This window comes from Pectinophora gossypiella, chromosome 10 (assembly GCF_024362695.1).
Source record: "Pectinophora gossypiella chromosome 10, ilPecGoss1.1, whole genome shotgun sequence".
NCBI lineage: Eukaryota > Metazoa > Arthropoda > Insecta > Lepidoptera > Gelechiidae > Pectinophora > Pectinophora gossypiella.
In genome coordinates, this window is record NC_065413.1 from 5,351,313 (window position 1) to 5,358,818 (window position 7,506).

The following is a 7,506-nucleotide window of genomic DNA, read 5'->3' on the forward strand; positions in this document are numbered from 1 at the left end:
CTGCAGTGACGTAACTAAAGGCATGATATTCGTGTACATCGACGACATTATAGTAGTTGCTGAGGATCTGGAAACGCACATACTTCTGTTAAAAAGGCTTCACGATAGGATACAGAGCGCCAATTTAACGATCAACTTTGAAAAGAGCAAATTCTTCCGCAGCTCTTTAAAATATCTGGGTTATGTAGTGGATGAGTTTGGGCTTAGGACCGATCCCGATAAGGTTCGTGCTGTTCTAGAGATCCCGGTACCCAAAAATCCGAAAGAACTAAAAACCTTTCTAGGTGTTTGTTCTTGGTACCGTAGGTTTATTAGGAATTTCTCCACCATTGCAGCACCCTTACACGCTCTTACCAGCTCAAAAACGAAATTTATTTGGAACCAAGATGCAGAAAACGCTTTTGTTACTTTAAAAAACACATTAGTTTCAGCTCCAATTTTAGCCTGCCCTGATTTTAGTAAACCATTTTCAGTTCACTGCGATGCATCGAATTTTGGCGTAGGAGGTGTGTTAGCGCAGAATATTGATGGCCATGACCGCCCTATCGCTTATATCAGCAGATCCCTTAACAAAAACGAACGTAACTATAGTGCTACCGAAAGGGAGGCGTTAGCAGTTGTGTACGCGGTTGAAAAATTTGAACCATATTTAGGTAGTAGACCATTCACCGTCGTAACCGATCACGCTTCGCTTAGGTGGTTTATGAATTTAGAGAATCCTACGGGACGCTTAGCTCGTTGGGGTTGTAGGTTATCCCAATTTAATTTTACAATCGAGCATAGGAAAGGGAAGGATAATGTCGTCCCTGATGCCCTCTCACGATTGCTGCATGTGGATGCCATCGATGCTCCAAATGCAGGAACCGGTGATGAGTGGTATGATAAGGTTTATTCTGGTTGTACGGCTTATCCCAAAAATTATCCCAATTATCGCGTCGAAAATGGTACTCTTCTACGATACAGCAAAGGTAAGTATGCCCTGACTCAGGAGTTTGATTGGAAGGTTGTTGTGCCAAGGTCAAACCGTCTGCAGGTCATGTCCGAAAACCACGAACCACCGACCTCGGCACACCTCGGGGTGTTTAAAACGCACCGTAGGTTGTGTTTGAGGTATTTCTGGCCAGGAATGTACCGCGACGTGCTTGATTTTGTCAACAAATGCCGTATTTGTTCTGCTTATAAGCACAGGACCAAACTCACTCCTGGGATCATGGGTCAGCCTAAGCAGTGTTATAGGCCGTTTCAAGCTGTATCCGTAGATTTGGTAGGACCTCTTCCACGATCACGTTCGGGTTACATGCACCTTTTAGTAGTAACATGCTGTTTTTCAAAGTACACCATGTTATTTCCACTTCGTCGAGCGACTAGTGCTGCAGTAGCTAAAAACTTTGAGAATTATGTGCTTCTAGCTCACGGGATTCCTGAAACCGTAATTACCGACAATGGGGTTCAATTCACGGGATCAGAATTCAGTGGCCTTCTCAAGAAGTACAATATTCCACGAGTTCACTACGGGCCTAGGTACACGCCACAGATTAACATGGTGGAAAGGTACAACAAAACAGTCATGACAGCTGTTTCGTCTTATGTAGCTGACGATCATAGGGCATGGGATCTTAATTTATTTAAGGTGCAGTTTGCAATGAATAGTGCAGTGAACGAAACCACTGGTTTCAGTCCTTTCTTTTTAGTCCATGGCCGGGAACCAATTATTAACGGTTCCTTTTATAAAAACGACGATAGGGAATACGAGGTCTCTATGCCAAGGGACGAGTATGCGGGTGAATTTGGGGTCCTTCAGGATATCTTTAATAAGGTTCGAGTTAATATCGAGAAGGCTCACGCGACGAACGCGAAGTACTACAATCTGCGACGCCGTAATGTTAATACTTTGCGCGAGGGTCAAGTAGTGTGGCGGAAAACGTACGTACAGAGTGACGCCGCAAATTTTAAAGCCTCGAAACTTGCCCCAAAATACGAGCAGTGCGTAGTCAAAAAAGTTTTATCACCCTTGGTGTACGAATTAGTTTCATTTAGTGGCAAGAACTTAGGTTCTTGGCACATAAAGGATTTAAAAATTTAATTTTCAAATTGCCCCGTGTTCCCCTAGTCATATTTTTTTTAAAACAATTTTTTCCGGCTTGGATCAGTATTTTTGGCTCAATTTAAATTTACATTTATAAAGAAAGTTACATTATTTTTCTTTTTCATATGGTTAGCTTCATAACATTTTTTTTTTATTAATTTTGGGGTTACTTGTGTCATTAGGACCTAGTAACAACCTATTTATAACAAACACATTTTTTTTTTTTTTTTATGTAGTTAAAGACTATTAATTAGTCTTTTGATTTTAAAATAACTAGGCACATTTACCAATAATGTTTTATGTTTGTTTATGTTTAATGTTTTTTTTTTAGTGTGTTTATGTGTGCGCTGATAAGGCCCATACACACTAGCGTTTGCAACGCAGCGTTTTTATGAATGCCCACTTTAGCGTTTCATATTTTTATGTTTTTTTTGTTTAGGCGGTTATAGCCAACTATTTAATATAGTATTCATGTTGCTCGTGACAACATTTTTTAGGCTTTATGGTAGCCATTTGTTAGGAATTAATTTTTAGATAGGGAACCTTATTAGGTTACTCTTTGTTTAGTTTAATTTTTTTCTTTTTCGACGGAGCGGGTAGTGACTCCTTAAATAAGCCTCTAGCAACTGTTGTTTTGTTTTTTGTCTTTGTCTTTAGAATTGGGGTATCGAGTGACACTAAGATAGTCGTCAGCTCATCAGGGGTATGAATGTGGGTAACACCCAGTGAAATGGATACTGGGTGCTACTTTATGAAAGAAGTGAAAGGTGATCAATGAATGGTGAAGAATAACAGGTCGGGGTAATTGTTGTGCTTAGGGTTGTGCTGTTTATATGTTTGAGTTGTGCTTCGTTACGTTTTTTTTTTTTATAAATTGTTTAGTTGTCTTGTCTTTTGTGGCAGATTTTTTTTTTTTTTTTTAAAATCGTTAAAATTTAGACTGGTTGTGCGCTCCAGGCTCTATGGCTGAGGGCAGCCGTGTTTCTCACCCAGTTCGAAACCTCTCGTGGGTAGGGGGGTATTGTAACGAAGCAATTCCGGACCAACGAGCCTTGTAGCGACATCTTGTGGTTTCTGACGATATAACGTTGTTTTTATATTTTACCCGCTGGAAATCACAGATGGCGCTGCAGGGTTATCGATGGGCCCGAATATTTATAATTATTTTATTTTCTTCAAAATTTGGTATATTAAAATTATCTGCAACATTTATTTTTGATATATTATAATTATATTGTTTAAATTTTGGGATCAAACAAGTCGATCGATTGTTGTCGTTGATTCGGCGAATTTATGGTTTGGTAGATTTTTTCTAGTTTGGCAACTTTGTTCGTGGTTCTTGTGTCAGACTGACAGCTGGCTGAGCTGAGAGACAGGTTATGGAAAGGCTTTTCGGCGGGAAACGGGAACGGGACAGTTGCTTTCTTCATTGAGTAATCTAAATAATTAATACGTAGTGGTGTTTTGTGGTTAATGATCGCATTAAGTTAGTCGGAAGACATTCGCGAGTGTTATTATATTGGAGTATTCAATAAACAAAGTGTATCTGCCTATTTTCGCTTCGTACCGGGAAGCCGCTTCATAACTCAAAAGTTTATGCGGACTTTTGAGTTAATTCGTTTGGGGTTCGGAGTAGGAGTCTACTCCGAGGGTGGGGGCTTAGGTTTCATCATCATCATCTTTCATCATTTCATCAATCATCAAGAAAAAAAAATACGTAAGACATGGCTCTATGGGCATAGTTCCCTTTGCCTTACCCTTCGGGGAAAACCAAAACAAAAAAAAAAAAAAAAAAGGTTATGGAAAGTGGGGACGTCGCGAGAGCGCCGGAGACTCCACTGCCGTAACAATAATGTGGGCAAATTAAAAGCCACGATTTATCGGCGACATCAAGAGCCGATGTCTCGATTTAAATAAACAACTTAACCGAGATGGTGAGTCCTCGCAATTCTTCGTGCATATTTTTGCACCAACTTTGTGATAACCTCGAGGTCCTTTGTTTTCAGCAACTTCACTGAAATCCCATCACCGAAGGTCCAGTGGGTGGGATTAGGTTTCATCCGAGCGATGCCCAACTATCCCGGATGAACCTGTAAGTTATTTTCTTTGTTTTACACTCGTGAGTTGCCTTGCCACGCTGTCAGCTGAACCACATGCTAATCATTGCCATTCCTTGTTGCAGATGGGGTTTTTGTTTTCTTTAAGTTTTAACGTTTTTGCAAGTTTTTAACGTCTAACGTTGTTGCTAGTTTAATGTAAGAAGAAGTTTATGATTGGATCAGATGATTTCAACAATGTTTTGTGAATGAAGATTCCTACTGTTTTCTTCTGCGTTTGCAAGTTATTTCAAGCTTCATTACGGCGGAGCTTGCCTTGGTTGTTTGCACGTCGAAGCTTTCCTTTGTGCGGCGCGCATGTGGATGTGCCGCGCCTCTCCTTTTGTCAACACTCCGGATAAGGCCCGGTGAAGGACTGCGAGGTTGACCGGTGGACGTGCAGCCCGCCAGCTGCGTAACAGTTGGCCCGCTGCGCCGCCATCGTCCAGCACGCCCTGGCCTGAGCCGGCCTCAACTCATCACCTGTATGGTATTCCGGAACGCCTCAGGTAGGCCTGATAGTCGGAGGTCCTCGAGTAAGTGAGGTGCCTACAGGTGTACGGACAGTGTTTTAAACATAGTGATATCCCATGGTTGTTACGGAGTGACAATTAACCTGACGGACCAAAGCGCGACCTGTCTCCCTCCATAGGGTTTTTACCTACCTATGGATAATAAAATCTGTATATTTTAAAATATACATTGTACAAATTCAAGGGAGTTTTCTTTGTCTCATGCTCACCGGTCTATAACATCTAGCTGTGCCCTTCAGGTAAACACCACTTTATAAATTTCTGAAACATATCTGCAGTATCATAACACGATTTCCTTTTACCTACTTTCCTATAAGGTAGCAAAAGATTTCCGTTTCAATGTAATTCTTAAAAATGTCCGCTTTTATGTTTTTGGAAGGACAATAGAGTTTTAGCCAAAGGAGTGTTTACATCATCGCGACAACGTACATGAGTAGGTACTTAAAAAATAGGTATTTCATTTTGTGGTAGTTCAAAGTGTTATAACAAGTAAATGTTTAAGCTTAGTATTAATTATGTTTTACTACTGTATTTGTACTGCGCTGCAGACACGTTTTTCTTAACGGAGGAAGAGCTACCTCAGTTAATCGAGAAAGTGTTCTTTTTTTAAATAATTAGCGTCCGTAACATTGTCAGTTTTATTAACCATTTTTTTTTTGTTACACTGTAAGTGTCGTTGTTGAAAATCTCTAACAAAACAACCAAGACACCACTTAGAGTTTTCCTATATTTACACAATGCAATTTTGAAATACCTTATCTAAATGGCTGCTTTCGATTTACTTCCTATAGAAATATTCATTAGCTTGAATTGCTACCGGGTGAACTGCATCTCGGATTACAGTATACAAGTTTATGTACAAACTCTATCACTTTTTCCAAGATCAAATTAGATACTTCCGTTCCGCTGAAGCTGCCAATTTTCTCTAGAGACGGGTAATGAAGTTTTAAACCCAGCACTAAGGTTCTTAAAACACTAAAGTCTTTCACTCGAGCCAAGCCGTAATAAGACGTACGAGGGGAGGTCAAAAAGTTCGCGGAATGAGGGGGAAGGGGGTCGAAATTAAACACGAAACTATTTTTCCTTTTCAATATATTCTCCCTTAACCTTAACACATTTTCCGGATCTATCAAATAATTTGTTTATTCCATCATAAAAAAAAGATTTCTCTTTGCTGTCAAAATAGGCCGAAATTGCAGACTTGACTTCTTCATCATCGCCAAATTTTCGTCCACGCAGTTCCTTTTTCATTTTTGGGAACAAATAATAATCGCTGGGGGCCAAGTCTGGACTGTAAGGCGGGTGGTTTAATTTTTCGAACCCGCATCGGTGAATGGCAGCCGTCGCAACATGGCACGTGTGGACGGGTGCGTTGTCGTGCAAAAGGAGCGCACCTCTTGACAGCTTTCCTCTTCTTTTTTCCTTGATAGCCTCTTTCAATCTATCCAGTAAAGAAGCGTAGTAATGTCCCGTTATAGTCACACCACGATCTTTATAATCAATCAGCAAAATACCTTCTGTATCCCAAAAAATAGTGGCCATGATCTTTCCGGCCGATTGTGACACCTTAAACTTCTTTGGAGGAGGTGTGCCTTTTTTATGCCACTGCATCGACTCTTGCTTCGACTCAGGTTCATAGTGGTGAACCCAGGTTTCATCTCCAGTAACAATCCGGGCCATAACTTCTTCCTTATTCTCTCCACAGAGCTCTAAAAACTGGCGAGAACACTCGACACGCTCGCTTTTTTGAAGTGGCGTGAGCATTCTTGGAACCCATCTTGCGCCGACCTTAGTCATCCCAAGATGTTGATGTAGGATATTTAAAATACTTGTTTCGGATACACCGACCATTGCTGCAAGCTGCTTCTTCTTCAAGCGGGTATCTTCTAATACAAGTTTCTCTACTTTTTCGATGATTTCCGGTGTGGTGGCCTCAATGGGCCGTCCGGAGCGGGGGTCATCTTCAATCGACTCTCTTCCTTGCTTGAAAAGACTATGCCACTTGTAAACCATGGTTTTACCAGGGGCAGAGTCCGCGTAAACTGCTAACAGCTCTTGAAAAATCGTCTGAGCGGATTTTCCTTGCTTGGTGAGGAACTTAATGACGGCGCGGTGTTCAATTTTCTCCATATTCGCTGAGTTCTTCCCGATTCACTTGTTTGCTGGTCGATAGTTCAAACGTTAATGACCCGATTTGCTTCAAACTTGGTACATATACTGTTAATGAGGTGTGCAACTAGCGGCTACCTGTACGAGCAAACCAACCCCCTCCAACCCCTCCATTCCGCGAACTTTTTGACCTCCCCTCGTACTCTTTTGCCCTGGAAATGATCTCATATTTCATGTTTTTGTGCAAAAATAAACTGTTAACGATGCTGCATTTTTGCTTAATTATGCATTCGGATGAGATAGTGTGAGGAGAACAGGATTAATTGCGCTTTTAGTAATGGAAATATCTTTTAAGCTTGTTGGGAATTAAGTCGAATATTTAAGGTTATGTTAATAATTTTTCACTTCCCGGCTGGATTGGGAGTGAAAATTATAAAATACTTATACCTAGTTGGAATTATTACGTCGACTGAAGAATTATAAATCAGAATTCAACGTAATTATCTTGGATAAACTTGTTGAAGGTCAATGTAACATTTTTGAATTTACGTCATTTCGCAAGGTGTTATGGCTGAGGAGAAGAAATGACAAGAAACTGTAACAGCAACACATCTTTTAAATCAATGAGGGTATACATACAAGTTATTTAATAACTAGAGGAACACATTAAATACCAGACAGT

General features: G+C 40.5%; 1 long non-coding RNA gene across 1 annotated transcript; it reads left to right on the plus strand.

Moving 5' to 3' along the window:
• Nucleotides 1-3,316: 3,316 nt before the first annotated feature.
• LOC126370346 (uncharacterized) lies at nt 3,317-4,898 on the plus strand. Its single transcript, XR_007566863.1, has 3 exons — nt 3,317-3,462; nt 3,883-4,020; nt 4,093-4,898. It is a non-coding gene; the product is annotated as an uncharacterized LOC126370346 (long non-coding RNA).
• The last annotated feature ends 2,608 nt before the right edge of the window (nt 4,899-7,506 follow it).